The sequence below is a fragment of the Pleurodeles waltl genome, chromosome 5 (assembly GCF_031143425.1).
Source record: "Pleurodeles waltl isolate 20211129_DDA chromosome 5, aPleWal1.hap1.20221129, whole genome shotgun sequence".
NCBI classification, from domain to species: domain Eukaryota; kingdom Metazoa; phylum Chordata; class Amphibia; order Caudata; family Salamandridae; genus Pleurodeles; species Pleurodeles waltl.
Genome location: NC_090444.1, coordinates 1,642,247,243 through 1,642,265,456, shown reverse-complemented (window position 1 = coordinate 1,642,265,456; position 18,214 = coordinate 1,642,247,243).

The window sequence follows — 18,214 nt, the reverse complement described above, 5'->3', positions numbered from 1 at the left end:
TGGAATCTTTCTTGTCTATGTTTAAGAGCCATTAAATCGCAGATCGCTAAAGCCTCATACTGAGCTGGCCTCAGATGTGGTTTTTGTGTACTTAACATCCACCTTAAATTCACTAGTACCTTCGGATTGAACGTCCCATGTTCTGGGAACGCCAAACATCCCTCTTTTTCTGTCAGTTTGCGCCACTGTTTCATCCATAAACAAGGCGCGACACCTTTTTCTTCCATAACTATGTAAGCGGGAGTACCCTCAGGCGGTGTAGGCTCCCAATCAGTCGCCATAATGTATGCATCTCCTTTCAGAGCACTCTTAAAGGCCTTGACAAAATTCATCTTTGCGTTTTCTCTTATTTGTATTTAATCAGAAAGTGACTTTAATTCCCAGGACACTCTTCACCCACCTTTCTCATCCTATTGCCCCTCACGGACGGCAGCCAATCTGTGCGCAACCCCTCTCGACAACTGACCCATCTCAGTGCGGCACCACTGACGTCACACTCACACACTGCGGCTGACAAAGTCTTGCGGCTTGTCGGCCCTTCACTGAATTCACACAAAACTAATGCAAAATTTACTGCGAGCACCTTTAACAACAACACAAATCTGTTGGTTAACTACAGGCAGGGTAACACATTCGCTTCAGAACTTTACAGAGATTTCACTTGAAGCCTCAGCCGCTACTCTCTCCTTCTCAATTCCCGCATACGCAAGCAGAATTCGACCCGCAAATCCTACTCTCGACTTGTCAATGGTTCGTCCTAGAGCACTTTATAACTTGCCAAATCCCCATCGAAGGTTTCACATATACAATTTGACTCAAACTCGGCTTGTCAACCATGCCCGATTGACCTATTAAACCGTACAAATTACAACATAAACCCAAGTGTCTCCTACACTTGTCAATATACTCCGGAGACTTAGACCACGCAGAGTCCGTACATCACCAACAACCACGTGGACAATTTTTGAGCACAAAGTGCCATACACATATGAAGTTCGACGACTTCCCTACTCTCATACTGCAGAGTACGCACACTCCTAAGAAACCTCAACTGGAGTACGCAAACTCCCTACTTTGCCTCACACACATCACAATTCACCTGCAGTCTGCATAAGCCTTTGCAAGCGCAACCTACCATTTTCACACTATCACGAAGACGCCGAGAACATACCCATCTTTACTAGCGGGATCCAGGATCTGGTAAAGTCATTTCTGGGCATAAGGGGACATCATCACACCAACCATGTGGATAATTTTGAGCACAAAGCACCACACTCATATGAAGTACGCCGACTTCCCTACTATCATACTGCGGAGTACGCCCACTCCTACTAAAACAACATTTACCTGGCCTAAATACACACAAACTTCACAATCACCTGCAAAAATGCATAAGCTGAGCAAGCGCAAACCCTATACCACACATGCTATGACGCCGAGAACATTCCCAACTCACTTAGGCAGGCTCCGAGATCCCGGGAAAGTCATGGGGAATTTAGAAACACATCATACCTCCAATTTGCATTATCAGAGAAAAACAATTTAAACAATGATTCTCTGTCCTAGGGCCCCAAAGGGCCTAACCGTCGCTCTGCTACCAGAACTGATAACGCGTCCCTTTATGATAATTTATTTCACATCAGGACTCGTTTTAGGCCAATGAATCATTTGACCCAGTTGAGAGACACCGTAGGACGAGATAGCTAATATATCGATCAATACATCAATAACATCATCTATATTTATTACAATACATTTCACCTTAGTCAAAGTCATTAATCAATTTCAAGACACTACCATGACCTTTCAGCCATGAATAACCACACCAATTTAGTAGAATGTTATGAATTGTATTCCCTATTAGTTACAATCTAAGATTAAGGGGGTCATTCTAACCCTGGCGGTAAAAACCGCCAGGGCGAATGACCGCGGTAGCACCGCCAACAGGCTGGCGGTGCACCGCTGGGCATTCTGACCATGGCGGTTCAACCGCGGCCAGAAACGGAAAGTCGGCGGTGTACCGCCGACTTTCCGCTGCCCTTGAGAATCCTCCAGCCATGGGGATTCTGACACCCCCTACCGCCATCCTGTTCCTGGCGGGTCTCCCGCCAGGAACAGGATGGCGGTAGGGGGTGCTGCGGGGCCCCCGTAAGAGGGCCCCAAAAAGAATTTCAGTGTCTGCCTAGCAGACACTGAAATTCGCGACGGGTGCTACTGCACCCGTCGCACTCCAGCAACTCCGCCGGCTCCATTCGGAGCCGGCTTCATCGTTGCTGGGTCTTTCCCGCTGTGCTGGCGGGCGGCCTTTTGGCGGTCGCCCGCCAGCACAGCGGGAAACCCAGAATGGCCGCCGCGGTCTTGTGACTGCGGTGCGGTCATTTGGTGGTAACCGCATGGCGGGCGGCGGTCGCCGCCCGCCGCGGTTAGAATCACCGCCTAAGTGCGTTAACCTCAAAGCCAAGAAACACAACAGCATAGTCACGATATGACAGCTTTGATAAGATTTCAATAAGGCAAGAATCATAAACATTAGAACATAAAACGGTGTGAACATAGATTCAAGATTGGCAGAATATTGATATCGCGTCAGTTCAACAAAGCATTGTCTTGGTCGTTTGTCTATCTGCATCAGTTTGATAAACCCCTGCCCTAACCACTGATTAGCATTCGCATGTTGGGCTACATGCAAAACAATTTAGAACCCCAATTTGAAAAACATCTAGCTATGGTCTCTGTCAAAAGCAAGCAGTTGGTACATAGAAAGGAAAAGCAAACAGACAAATTGCAAATGCATTGTCATAATTACCCTCCAAGGATTAGGTCAGCGCACAGGTTCAGTCTTCGTCATCAGGACATCGGTCAGATCAGCACTAGACAGGGCTCAGCTAAGGGCAAAAAGGGCACTTCCCTCATATGGAGGAAAAGTGTAAAAGGACAACTAAGGGTGAGGATGGTTTTATTAAAGTCTCAAGTCACAAAACAGAGTGACAGAGTTTCTGGATAAAATCAATAGCATTCCCTAACCCGCCTCCTGACCTCTCTGTAACATGGGTTTTTATCATTTTTCGTAGTACATTCTATTGGTCGTTTGTTATACCCCACTATCTTTAACCTATCAAATTAGCATTAGGTAATTCTAATCTTCACCCCGTATTATTTTACAAGTCTTTGATTGGTTCTCGTTATTGACGTCTTCTGAGGTGGCACATCCGGTGTTACTTCATCCCTTTGTAATTCTTTGTACATCTTTTGGTCAGCAGTTCTTCTGTCATCCCCGGTTAGAATGACCTTGTACATTACATTAATCTACATTTGTTTCAATTCATTTATAACCTTTATTTCAGAGGCGTAGAGAAAGCGCCTGGGAACGGGATTAACACGGTTACATTCATTTTCCAAGCTTGAAGAAAAGAACATTGCGGGGTCATGGCCCCTTTGTGAGTCAGCACACAGAAAAATAGAAAAATTCATTTAATACGAGAGCCAGGGAACTAAGTTCCGGCTCATGCTAACTTAAGGTCTATGAATATTTCAGCACAGTTTCATTAACGCAAATGCTAATATGAGCTTAATTGAACATAACATAAACATTCTAATCATCATTACTAGTTCACGTATACATTGGTGGCCAGTCATTGTGGTCACAATTCAGGTGCACGTTTCAGCAAAATCACTATTAATATAGTTTATATGCGGCATCATCACACATTAATTCATAAACATTTCATGTTAATATAGATCATATAAGCTACGCTCTCTCAGCTCAAACCTTATTTATCAGCAAAGGGTAAAAATATTAAGTGAGCATGAAACCTATATCCAAAGATCATTCTTTCCTTTTTTCTGTCCAATCAGCTCTCAGTCCCTTCATCCCTGCCAGCAGAAGATTGTGTATTGGTGTGTAGACATGTGTACTGGATTTTACTTGCTTCACTAAGAGTCTACCTAACTCCCTGTCAGGTCCCAGATCCTCACATGGTTTTACCCCATTAACTCAGACCTCCTATGCTATTGCTGCCATCTTCATAATTGTGTATCCAATCCTGTACTCTCATTTTAAATTATTGTTATCAAATGAATAGGTGAATTGAACTAATGAAGAACTGAAAGGTCATGACCAAGTATATTTTGCCTAGCATGGTAGGTGCTTAGCATTTAGAAGTGTTCCATGCGTACATTTAGTGCTGGCATGTTCCTACAGTGACGAGCCCTCAAAAGCTATTGTCCCTGTAAAAGGCTTTTCCTGTCCTACCACAAAACAATGTGTAATTAAAATGCTATTTTGCTAACTCTGGTTTGGCATGAGACACATATATGATTAGACCACAGTTTTTTATGTTTATTAAAAACCCAATTCAATTGTGACATTGGATGTTTGAGAAATATAAAATAAAAGTAACTTTTAATAAGTAAGATTTAGCCAGTAGTCTAATTAGCATTATGAGTGCCAGCAGCTACTCCTGTCAGTGTTTTCTGCTTAATGAAGTGTGAAAGCTGCTGCTAAAGCAGAAACAATTGTTTAGCTCTTTTAGGCAGAAAGATCTGAGTGTGAGGTATGTGATTTATTTCAGCTCAGGAAGGGAATGTAGGGAACTTTAAAGGGACCAGATCGAGGCCTGCCATTCATAGTTAAGTGCAAATGGAGAACTGGGCCTGGGAAAGGTAAGTCCTTCGGTTTCAGGGTTCAGTGTAACCAGCCTGGCAGCAGCACAGTGGGAGGAATAGTTGGTCTCAGAACCAGTGGTTGAGGAGGATGGTGCTGCTCATTTCCCCAGACATAGCCCTGGCTTTTACACTAGGCATCTCCAAGGGCAAAAGGGTTCTACTGTGTTGGATTTAGCCCACACTAGTACAAAGTGGGACAGTTGGCACAAGGGCAAAAAGAATGTGCTGCAAAGTTGTGGGAAGGGTTGCCACTGAAAACCTCTTTGCCATTGGTTAAGGAATGGCCAGAATCCTTCAAAAATGACATCTGACCCATACCTCCTGAGAACACATCGGGAAGGGTGGATGGACAGAGGAGGAATGGACCTGTTGTCTTTGACTTCTGTGGAGACCTTTACAGCTGGAATTGCTCCCACCTGTACCCAGGACTGAAATATGGACTCCAAGGGTGAGTTAGCTGACCTCCTATGTGGATACGAGGAAACAAAAAGCTGCAAGAACCCTTTTTCTTGAAGTTACCAGTAGTAACTGGATCTGTACTGAACCCTGATGTTGGTCTCTGATGGAATGAGTCCTGGCCTCAAAGTGCTGTGCATGAGGTCCTAGTAAAATTAGCAGAGAACAAAAGGAACTGCTCTAGAAAATCGGAATAGTCGGTACTTAAAATATTTTTGGATTTTAAAGACTTCTGGAGCATCAGTGGGATCTCTCAGCAAAGGTATATGATTCTGACAGAAATTCCTTAAATACAGATTCAGAATTGCTCCCTTGGAGTGTTTTGAGCTCAATAGAAATCTATGCCCAAGGTGGAAACTTGATAGGTCGACGGAGGGTACAATTTTTGATTTCCCACCTGGAATTTTCCTGCCAAAATCAACAGCTTCAGCCAGACTTCATCTAACAGCTATTTGACTTCCAGAGGAATTTGCCGGATACATTCTTCAATTTTGCTATACTGGAAGATTTCAACTTGCATAAAAATTATTAAAGGTAGATGGTAAAAACTTTGACCTGAACAACCTGTTTGCTGTGTCTGACTTCCACACCATCACAGTCAGCTTGAAATAGCACGGATGTCCCATTCAAACTCAGTCAGTGCCTTCTAATTAGAACTTTACTTTTTCTAAGAGCTTTTACTTACATCAGTGTAATTTGAGTAATTTGGGGAATTTCACATTGTGCTTGTTTGCAGCATACTACTGTTATCATATGGGAATAATGGCGTAAACGTGAGTGTCTGTTTCATGAGCCATTTGTGCTTTTCACACTATTTTTTACTACAAAAGGCATCTTTGCTTCAAAAAATGGATGCAATGATGCACTATACAATAAAATATAGAGCTATATTTCATTTAATTTATTTACACACATTTTCCACATCCCTGCTTTTTGCCCTAAACCTTTACATTTCATGCCTTTGCATCCTCTGATTGGATTTGGACCATTTATGTGCTATTTGTCTAATTAAAATGTTACCTATTTGCTGAAAATGGGTGTGGGATTTTAATTGTGTTGTGCTTTGAATGTTTAGTTCTGCTAAATGCAATGTACACTTTTCCTTAAGTTAAGCATGTCTGTTACATACAAAAGCGAGAAGAGGTTGGGTCCATGTTTATGTTTTGAACTTGTGTGTTGGACCTTACAAGATTTTGGGTTTATTACCTGGAGAGAACCCACATCATTCCCAACTAATAACCTGTATTTCTTATACATAGTAAGCTATCTGCATCTGTTTAATTTACTTGCTGACAATTGTTTTCACATGTTTGATCACTGTAATGGCAGGAGTAGAGCTAGACGTTGAAAATCTGTTAGCATCAGCCACCCATTGAGGTGGGAAACAAAGCTATGCCAAGAAAAAGCTATATGAAAGTACTCACTCTCAAACACACTTTGTTCTATGAACTCCAGTGAATAACTAATGAAAACAGAAAATATATTAGTATGCCAGGGATTGGCTTCATTCCGAAGCCATGAGGCCTGCATGCTTCTCTCGCCTACCCAATCACAAAGCAGCTCTATGTACTGGCCCCCTGGCTTTCCTTCTTTATATATTATAATTTATCAGGGATGATGAAAGTGCCTTTGCTCAAACCTAAAACAGGTTATTATTCTAATTCAGCCAATCTTTCTTCTGGGTCAGCCACTACATTAACTCATTAGAGCCTGGCATTTAATTTTATCCTCCAGTGATTCAAGTGAGTCTCTAAAAACAGGTTCTTTTGTCTCCTTATCAATGAATATACATATGAATGTGAATCCATCACTGTCAAACATATGCAAAGCTAATAGAAATAATTGGCAGTAAAAAGGCCGACTACACTATTTTCTGATTACCATTACTCCATTTGAAAGGAAGTTAAGAAAATCAGTGACAATTAGGGACTTGAGAGAAAGCTGGTTTGAATGTAAAAGATCTGCCTCTGAATTTTGACAAAGAACTAATAAATATGTATTATGTCTTAAAGTTCCTGATTATGTATAATTAGCATAATCCTCCCTCTTTCAATATTTATGCTTAGAACCAATGTGTATAAGATAAGTGTCAAGCCTGTTGTTTTGAATGATGATCATACATTATAGCCCAGATTTACTAAGAAATCATGCAATGCAGTGCAGCAGGTAAAGTTGCAGTACTGCGTTGGTGAATGGGAGACAGCAGAATAGCACCATATCTACTAAGATGTGGTGCTGCTCTACTCTCTCCCTGCAGTGCTGCACTTAATGCTGCTATGCCCCAAAGCAGACACCCTTGCAACATATTGTGAGAGTGTCTGCGCACATTTAAGAGAGGTTTGCATGGCTGGAATATCACTTTTATGATGCGCAGATGGCTCAAGCCTCTCAACCACGTCTATGAGGCCATGCAAAGCCACTTTGCATGGCTTTTATTGGCCTCATAGAAATGGAATAAGAAAAAGCAGCACAAGTTGCCTTACTCTATGCCAGGGAGGCTTACCGTGGGTGTTGCGGTGGGTTTTCCCATGCAACACCTATGGATTTTGACATTGCCCAGATTTACAAAATCATTTCAACCTGGGGCAGTGCCAAAAATTATGCCTCACAAAGCAGGTGTAACAGGGAGAGATATTTTCATTTCTCTTTGCTGTTTCCTCTTTCCATGTGCACTACATTCTGCAGCACACATGGAAAGAGCAAAATGCCTCTTGGGATTGTTTCTGCGCCAGAATGAGACCCATAGTGCACAAAATCATGCAGGCAACACAGGCACCCTTGCACAATTGTGCAGCTAATTGTGCGCCAGAAAGGACAGGAATGCAGTATTTCATAACTATGGTGCATTCATGCCCTTCACATTGGTGTAGGGCAACACAGCAAGAAGACTTGCAGCACTGCCATATGCCAATTCTCCCAAAATATGGGTGTCTGAGTTGTGGGGTTCAGGTTTCTGTCCAAAAACTATACTTTAAGGTGTTCCCTTTTTGTATGTGTGCTGTAAAGGGAAGAACAATGAGAAAAGAACACATTTCTCCTTACTATGCCTGTCCAAAGAGTTGCAGGATTGTGCAGCACATCCTTCTCTACAACTGTTTGTGATTTTGCACAGTGTATTCTGTCCTCAGACTGTCATGGTGTATGTGCTAGTCTAACACTAAATGTTAAATTCTCCATTGGCCTACCTTTTAATAACCATCTTCTTTGACATGCTAGTTTCTATGCGTGCCCAAGATTCTGCCTATTTAGTCGGTTTGCTGTGCGGCCCCACAGGAACATTATTACACAGACTGACTGGCTTAGCTGCAAACTAGTATCAATACCTAACCTCTTTTTACTGTTGCATTGTTGTTTTATAATGTTTAGATGTATTTTTTGTACAAATACTAATTCCGTTATATGTGTGTGCACTGGGTTCTGGCCCAGCACTATGCCTGTTTTTTTTGTTTTATCGATTATCAATTTTTTGAGTTTTTACTGTGGGTGAGCCTCATTACCAGTGTCTTACCCAAGATAATCACATGGTAAATGGACTGCGCTTGTTTACCACCAGTGTCTGCCTTTTAAGATAAAGCCACTGTGATGCAGCAATGATAAGGGGCACTTGGCTGGTTACACGTGAACACATGTGCATACATGTGCGGGGTGCATGTGGGAGACTACTGTAGTGCACAGCAGGGTAAGAGCGCACAGATAGCCTTTCTCAATGAGTATTCTGCAGGATTAGGTATTTAACTGGGATAGGCCACCTGAGGGTAGTGTACACTATTAGCAAAAGTCAGTGTGCTTTACTGTTTTAACTATAGTGACATTCTATTATACACAAAGCGAAGGAACTGCCTTAGAGTGTTTTGTCTCTTCCCTTTGCGCTACAGAGACCATAGACATCTTGAATTGTAATGTAACCTGTGCAAGAAAATCTAATTTCTAACTTCCAAAATGATAACTGTACATATTGTGGGTCATTAAGAGTTCAGCTCAGGATCAGAGTCCAGTCCGTTTGTCACCCTGCTGTGTCCAGCAATTACATTTTGTTAAGCAGCAGGAACAAAGGCTGCCCCCACACAAACGGAGCAATTAGCACTACTTCTCCTGGCTCCTGAGGTGGAAAGGGGTGGGGCGGAATGATCTGTATCAATCACCCAGCTGTCACACTGCACAAGGGATGGGTCTGCCCGAGTCCACTGAACAAATGAGAGTGCCCAGACAATTGGAGCCAACCCACCAGGGACCTTTCTTTGAAATTCTAGTGTGCAAGTCCCTGGCACTGATATCAGCAAGGGGTGGAGCTGAGCCCCCAGGAGCTGATGTGGCCAGTGGCCCCTGGATGACATAATGCTCTGTGGGGCCTTTTAGTTAAATGCATTTTGGCCCATATCTCAGCCTGTGGTGGACCTAGGACAATGGGACCACCAACAAACTGTCCAACAGGATCTGCTCTTTATCCTATGGTCACTTTCTGGGTCCTCACATTAAGATCATCACCTTTCCCACTCTTCAAGGCATTTTCAAGCTCCCTCATGGCTGGAGCCTTTCCTCTACAGCCAGGAGTGGTTTGTCCTCTAGTGGCCTTGTTTATGGTAACATTTTAGGCTTGGAAGGCCTAAAATTGTGAAATTCACTGTTCATGTGGTTACGCCTTTTAGGGGCTGATTGTATGGTTACACTGCAATGCTTTTTGTTATATTGTTTTACTCTGATGGTCTCTATGGGTTGCTCTGACCACTACAGTTACTGCCAAGTATAAGAAAATATACACAAACACAATTATTTGCTGATAAATGTTTTATCTGGTTTTAATCATCATCCCTTATGTTTTATTGATTCATCATTATAAGGCTTGTTAGAAATTGAGTCTTTGGTTGGCAGTCAGGTTACCCCCTGTCCAAGCAAGGACCCTCACTCTAGTCAGAGTAAGTCACACACAATCCAAATTATCCTGTGCCCACCCTCTGGTAGCTTAGCACTGAGCAGTCAGGCTTAACTTAGAAGGCAATGTATAAGTAGTTGTGCAATAAATCATACAATACCACAATATAGCACCACACAAATACACCCCACAGTGTTTAGAAAAATATATAATATTTATCTGTATAAATGCAGGTCAAAACGATTAAAATGTAAATAGTATATGTTGAGATATCACTGAAAAGTGATATAAAGTGTCATCAGCCTTTTAAAAGCAAACAAAGGGGGTCATTCTGACCCCGGCGGTAATTACCGCCATGGCGGAGTTTGGCGGTAGCACCGCCAACAGGCCGACGGTGCTCCGCCGGGCATTCTGACCGCGGCGGTACAGCCGCGGCCAGAAGCGGAAAGCCGGCGGTGTACCGCCGACTTTCCGCTGCCCGTCAGAATTCTCCATGGCGGCGGAGCGCGCTCCGCCGCCATGGGGATTCTGACACCCCCTACCGCCATCCTGTTCATGGCGGTTCTCCCGCCAGGAACAGGATGGCGGTAGGGGGTGCCGCGGGGCCCCTGGGGGCCCCACAAAGTATTTCAGTGTCTGCCTAGCAGACACTGAAATACGCGATGGGTACAACTGCACCCGTCGCACCTTCCCACTCCGCCGGCTCAATTCTGAGCCGGCATCCTAGTGGGAAGGTTGATTTGCCCTGGGCTGGCGGGCGGTCTTTTGGCGGCCGCCCGCCAGCCCAGGGCAAATCTCAGAATCACCGCCGCGGTCTTTTGACCGCGGTGCGGTGTTCTGACGGCGGTACCTTGGCGGACGGCCTCCGCCGTCCGCCAAGGTCAGAATGACCCCCAAAGTCTCTTTCAAGCACAAAGTACCTGGTTTGCGTGAAAAATCTCCACAAGGAACTGCAGAGGAGGTGATGTGTGGAAACAAAGGGGTGTGTGGCGATTTCTCGGGCCGCACACGGCGATGTGTTGTTTAGTTTTCACGCAGGGACAGCTGTGCGTCGATTTCTGGCTCTTAGTCGTGGATCCTCTTAGGGTTGCAGGGTTTTTCAGACGCCCCAGGGATGATGCGTGGATTTCCGGAGCTGGCAGGACGAAGTCACAGAAGCTGCATCGACCCGGTGGGCGTTGCATCAAATTTTCTACAGCACAGCAGGCGCTGCATCTATTCCTCTCTGGAAGTCGAGCTGCGTCATTCCGGCTCGCTGTGCGTCGATTTGGTGGGGCTGTGCATCGGATTTCCAGTCGCTACACTGGCGCTGCGTTGATCTTCTTGTTGCAAGGTCGGGCTGCGTCATTCTGGTTCAGCGTGCGGTGAAATTTTCTTCTTGAAGAGATGAAGTCTTTTTGGTCCTGAAACTTCAGGGAACAGGAGGCAAGCTCTATCTAAGCTCTTGTAGAGCACTTTTTCACCACAGGCAGAGAGCAGCAAGGCAGCAGGGCAACAGCAAGGCAACAGCCATTCACAGAAAGCAGGTAGGTGAGTCCCTTGAGCAGCCAGACAGGTCTTCTTGGCAGGATGCAGGTTCTGGTTCATGTTCTCTTCTCCAGGAAGTGTCTGAGTTGGTAGGGGTAGAGGCCCTGTTTAAATACCCAAATGTGCCTTTGAACTAGGGAGACTTCAAAGAGTGGCTTAGAAGTGCACATGGTCCACTTTCAGTTCAATCCTGAAGTCCCAGTAGGGGGTGTGGCAGTCCGTTGTGTGAGGGCAGGCTACTGTCCTTTGACATGCAAGTGTCAGGCCCTCCACCCTCCCAGCCCAGGAATACCCATTCAAAATTCAGATGTATGCAAGTGTGGCTGGGTATCCTGTGTTTGGGGTGTGTCTGAGTGAATGCACAAGGGACCTGTCAACTAAGCCCAGTTATACGTGGATTGTAAGGCACAGAAGGATTTAAGTGCGGAGAAATGCTCACTTTTTAAAAGTGTCATTTCTAAAATAGTAATATGAAATCCAGCTTCACCAGTCAGCAGGATTTTGTATCACCATTCTGGTCATACTAAATATGACCTTCCTACTCCTTTCAGATCAGCAGCTACCACTCAAACAATGTATGAGGGCAGCCCAAATGTTAGACTATGAAGGGAGCAGGCCTCACAGAAGTTGAAAACATAATTTAAAAGGTTTGCACTACCAGTACATGTAAACTACACAGGTACATGTCCTGCCTTTTGTTTACACAGCACCCTGCACTATGGGTTACCTAGGGCACACCTTAGGGGTGTCTTATATGTAAAAAAAGGGGAGTTTAAGGCTTGGCAAGTACTTTTAAACACCAAGTCGAAGTGGCAGTGTAACTGCACACACAGGCCTTGCAATGGCAGGCCTGAAGCATGGTTAAGGGACTACTTATGTGGGTGGCACAATCAGTGCTGCAGGCCCACTAGTAGCATTTAATGTGCAGGCCCTGGCACACGTAGTGCACTTTACTGGGGACTTGTAAGTAGATTAAATAAGCCATTTGGGTGTGAACCAATGTTACCATGTTTGAAGGGAGAGAGCATATGCACTTTAGCACTGGGTACCAGTGGTAAAGTGCAGAGAGTCCTAAAACCAGCAAAAACAGTGTCCAAAAAAATGGAGGGAGGCAGGCAACAAGTTAGGGGTGACCACCCTAAGGCTGTCAGGTCAACCAAAGCTCATAGCAATGATTCAGGCCAAAGTATAATCGTTATTTCACATTGACTCACTTGATATGTTTGGGTGACCCTGTTCTTGCAACATCATCTATGGTATGTTCCATCTGCCAATATATATTTGTAAATTACTGCATAGTATTTAGTAGTGTGTGAGTAGTAAATGTACTTCTCCTTTTTCTAAAGAAAATGTACTGACTGAACAATCATTTATTTGGTGTAATTATTACATGCCAGTGATTGGTGATTACTAGCCCACACCACCTCCCTTGAGTAGGTCTTAGACTGCACCACCTAGCTACCCAGTAAGAGTCAAACACTACATTGTTTTTTTTTTTCCAACCGAGGACAATTGAGGGACTATTACATGTGCTGACCACACAACTAATAACCCAATTTCCAACTATGTATTACTGAGCCAATTACAGTTTTGCAACTTTATTAATTGTTGTGTGGCATTTAAGTGAGCCCAGCTCAAAACAAACTCCCAGCCTCTTTAGACACTTTGGGGGTCATTACGACCTCGGCGGTCTTTTCGCAAGACCGCCGAGGTACCGCCGTGCTGAAGACCGCCTGTGATGGTGGTCTTCCGCACCGCGTATTATGACCGCTGGCAGCCCGCCATCCTTTTTCGTATGGAAGGCCGCCAGCAGCTATACTGGCAGCCGGCGGGAAAGTGGAGGTTGCTCAACCTCCACCACCACGTCAACAGAACACCGCCCACTGAATCACGTCCCATGATTCAGTGTGGCGGTGTTCTGGTGTCGGTGTTCTGGTGGCAGAGCTGCCCCCATGGATCCCGTCCCCTCCCGGAGTATCAATGGACAAGGTAAGTTGATCGTCCGTTAGGGAAGGGGGTGGGGAGGTGTTGTGTGTTGTGTGCGTGCATGGGGGTGTGCGTGTGGGAGTGTAGAGGGGGTGAGTGAGTGAGTGTATGCATACAGGGGTGTTGTGTGTATGGGAAATGTGTGCGGGTCGGACGGTGTGCATGTCTGTGTGTATGTGTGCGGATATGTGTTGTCGTGTAGGGGTGTGTATATGTGCATGTTCGGGGTGTGTGCGTGTAGGGGTGTGTATATGTGCATGTTCGGGGTGTGTGCATGTAGGGGTGTGTATATGTGCATGTTGGGGGTCGGAGTGGGGAGAGGGGTTGTGCCACCTATGGGGGGTGGCAGGGGGGGTGGGGGGTGTGGGGGGAGGATTTGTGGGGGATAGCGGGGGTGGGGGAGACCCATATCAGTGCCAGGGAAGGAATTCCCTGGCACTGATAGTGCTTACTGCCATGGATCTCATGGCGGTTCCCAACCACCCGAGATCCATGGCGGTATGCAGGGTCCTGATACCGTCGGCGGTCTAATTTTTTTCCGCTGGCCTGTTTGCAGTCTTGCTGCCGCTTTACCACCGACCGCCAGGGTCGTAATGAGGGCCTTTATTTTTATGCTGTGTTGATTCATGCTATCCTACACTTCTTGAATTATTTGTGACTTTGCACAGTATTCTATTCTCAGACTGTCGTGGTGGGCACACACGCCTAACAGTAGTTGTTATCCAGTGTGTGCCCAATATTCTTGCTTTTTAAGGCAGTCTGCTGCATGGCTATAAAGTCACTACGTTACACCGATTGGCTTGCTTTGCTATGAAATACTCTCTATAGCTAACCACCTTTTACTGTTGCATTCCGTTGATTTAAAAATTTGTCATTTTCATTTTTTTTTTTAAAACCTTTTCAGTTATATGAATTATCAGACCAATTGATTTTTTGCATTTTACTTGATTGTTATGAGATCATCAAGTGAGCTCTGCTCTGGATAAATTCTGGGCCTTTTACGCGTTGTTAATTTATGCTATCCTGCACTCCTTCAATTGTTTGCAACTTTACACAGTGTATTCTGTTCTCTGACTATTGTAGTATACATACTAGCCTGACACTATTTTTTATACTCTTTTTGGGCTAGCATTTTGTTGTCATCTTGGTTGGAGTACTAGCTTCTAATGAGTGCTGAAGATCCTGCCTATTTGAGGTTTTCTGCTGCAAGATTGCCCTGCTGGCACACTGAAGGTTATCCAAAGAAAAGCTCATCTATGCCCGTCGGTGCACCGGCTGCTCACAGAACCAGCCATGCTTCCTAATTCCACCACCATAACCGGGCCTCTAGCAAGAGATATGTTCACTGTGGTAAGCTTTTTAAGTACATGAGTTCGAACCTGGGGGGGCATTCTATTATTCCCAGAATGTTGAGGTTTTCCAAACTGTAGCAGTAGTGAGTCAGGAAAGCTGACAGGTGGTTGTTAGGCTGTGTGCTTTTTTATGAATAAAGAACTTACTCCAAAGTACCATCTGTTACATGTCTGGTGGCCATCACATAACTGGTGACGAGCTGAGGAGGACTTGAGACAGCGTTCACCTTGTTCCGCTACATTTCAGACGGCATTGAGCCTTTGCTGTCAACAATTCAACACTGATTGGAGGAAGTGTTGATAGTGAGTGGCACCATGCATTATTCACAGTGCAGGAACTGATTTTGATCCTTATTTTGCGGCAGTGTTGATCCCCATTTCCCATGATTCACCACACAGTGACATCAGACGCAGTGGCCACATTTTTTTGGGGTTGTTTTTCTGAAGTGTTTCCACTACCAGGAAGTTGTGCAGGAGTGATGTCCCATGAAGCAACCACATTTTTTCCGATTGTTTTCCCCAAAGTGTTTCTACTTCGAGGAACCTGGCCATAGTGGTCATTTTGGAACAGCATATCAGATCAGATCAGCAGGAATTTTTGCCGCCATTTGGAATGGGGCAATACTTCTGAGGATCACCATTTATGGACAAGTCACTTAGTTAACTGCCAGTTTTATTTTGAAAATGTTACTATATTGAATGCATTAGTGTGATTTATATATTTAAGCAGTATTTTGGGGGAAGAAGATTTTATTTTGTTTTTTTCAGTTTTTTGTGTTTCTGTTTTTCCACATATTTAATTATTGGCTTGCATAATTACTCTAGCCAATACTGTGGTGTCACCACCATTTCTACAGGCAGTAGTGAACCTTCCAGAGAGTGGTAACTGTGGTTTCCTGTTTTTGAAGCCTATGCTGATGTTTTAGAGGAGGAAGATCCTTCTCCACAACGGAAACTTGCCCAAATAAACACTGGTTGGGAAGAATGGATTTGAAGGTGTTTTTTAACCTACCGCTTTTGGATGTACTGGTGATTTGAATATATTTGAATATATTTCAGCAAGCAGGGAAAAGAGATATGGAAAAAAATGAATACAATGATGGAGTGTTTCAAGTTCTATTATTGTACCAAAAAAGATGAAGAGTCTATTGAGCACTGTGTCTCAGTGAACTTTAGCAAGTTGTGCGAATTTGAGACTATTATTTACGACCAAGTTTTACATGACCAAATAATGATGAAAACAAAGAGCAAGAAAATCCAGGAAAGATTATGAGTTGTTACAGAGACTTCCCTGAGTACCATTATAAATATTGCAATGGGAATTGAGCAGTCTGGGAAATGTGTGAGCGAGATTAAACACCAACATCAAAAGTCAACAGTAATATGTACTGAAGTTAATAGTACAAAAAGCAACCCTTATGTTAAGTCAAGGAAAGAATCAGATGGTGAAGGGTTGGACAGAAAAGGAAATGCGATATTGTGTTACAGATGTTGTTGTTCCTACCATACTGGAAACTTGAAAGGATGTCCAGCTATGGAGAACATTTGCTTCAAATGTAAAAAGAAAAGGCATTTTCGAAGTGTGTGCAGGGCCATTGTAACTAATAAGGATAACTGCATTACAATTAATACATTTGAAAAAGAAACATTGGAGGGAGGTTCGGTGCTTTGTGTTGCTGATGGTCAATGTAAAGGATTTCTAAAGTGCACTTTAAAGGTGGATGGGAAATCTATTTTATTGATGATGGATTCCTGTGAGTGGTACAGTATCACTGGGACAAAAAACTTTTGTGAGTTATGGAATGAGTGTGAGTTATACCTACCTGATGCAGACAAGAAGTCATTCAGGTCATAAAATTGACATTTTAAAAATTAATATTTTTGGTCTTACATGGAATTTATGGAAGGAGAACAAGAGGGAAATTTAAACAGCTAAGAAGGGTGATGCCATTCTGGGCTAGCCACATCAACTAGAGTAGGGGATGAAGTTGGAGCCCAGTGCAGTAACTCCTATGTCTGTTGTCACTTTTGAAGTACATAACCATGAATTTGTGCAATAAATTAAGGTGTTATATCCAAAATATTATAGGAGAATTTAAGAAGATTCCAGAGGTTTGAACACAAGATAATTTTAAAAGTGGGTGCAGACACAGGGTCAGGAAAGTACAATTGGCTTACAGAGATAACTTGAAGGTGATATTACATGATCTGTGTCTTTAAAAAGTTATTGAACCAACAGAGTATTTGCCTTGGTTTGCTCAATTTGTAATTTCTGTCACTCTGATGATCTATGCAGTCTAAACAATGGGATTTGGGTTGACAGACACCCCTCTTTAATTTTCATGAAATGGTGTCAACACTTGCAGGTGTGGCAGTATTCTCAACTATTGATTCAGCAAGTGCATACCATCAGTTGTTTTTGGAGGAAGTGTTGAGGTTCCTTACTGCATTTGTAACCCTGAAGGATTGCATCAGTTTTTAAGAATGCTAGCTGCAAGAATATCAATGTATTGATGGTATTGATGTAATGGGTCCTTTGCTATTTTTCTAAAGAAGTCAGGACTTGCTCTTGTGTTGATTGATTATTTTTCAAAATGACCAGAAGTAAGAATGGGATAAAGCGGATTTTAATGTAGTGATTGAATGTTTGATGAGTCTTTTTGTTGCAGGGAAGGATTACCAGAGGAGCTTGTGTTGAATAATGGACCTCAATTGGTAAGTAGAAAATTTAAATTGTTTCTGTCTAGGTGTGGAGTTTTTCACAAAAGGGTTTCTAATTACCATCCCTAGGACAATGGCCAGGTGGAAATATTTAATAAAGTAGCAAAAGCATCTATTCAATTGGCGGTTAGGTGTAGGATGCTGTGGAGAAAGGCCTTACAAGCAAACCTTGTAACATATTAAACTGTTCCCAGTTTTGTTACAAGTACTTCCCCACGTGAAATGTTGTGCGGAAAGAAGTCAGGATCTAAGTCCATACCTTCGGGGCCTAGAGTGAAGAAACATGATGGTGGATTGGTGGGGTTTACTGATGTCAGGAGTAGAGTGGAGGAGCACCAAATGAGAAGGAGTAGGATGAAGAAGAATTTTAAGAGTGTTCCCAGTTCCTAATTGAGTGGGGGTGACTATGTGAGAGTGAAAAGTGAGTTAGAACTCGGGGTGGGGGAAAAATTCTATTATTCTGAGAACATTGAGTATTTCAAAACAAGAACAGTTGGGAGTCAGGAGAGCTGGTGGGTGGGTGTTAAGCTGCCTTCTTGTTTAAGAATAAGCAACTTACTCCAAAGAACCACCTGATTCATCTCTGGTGGCCATCACAGTCACCCAACTACAAAAAAAAAAGGATAGGGACTATTTT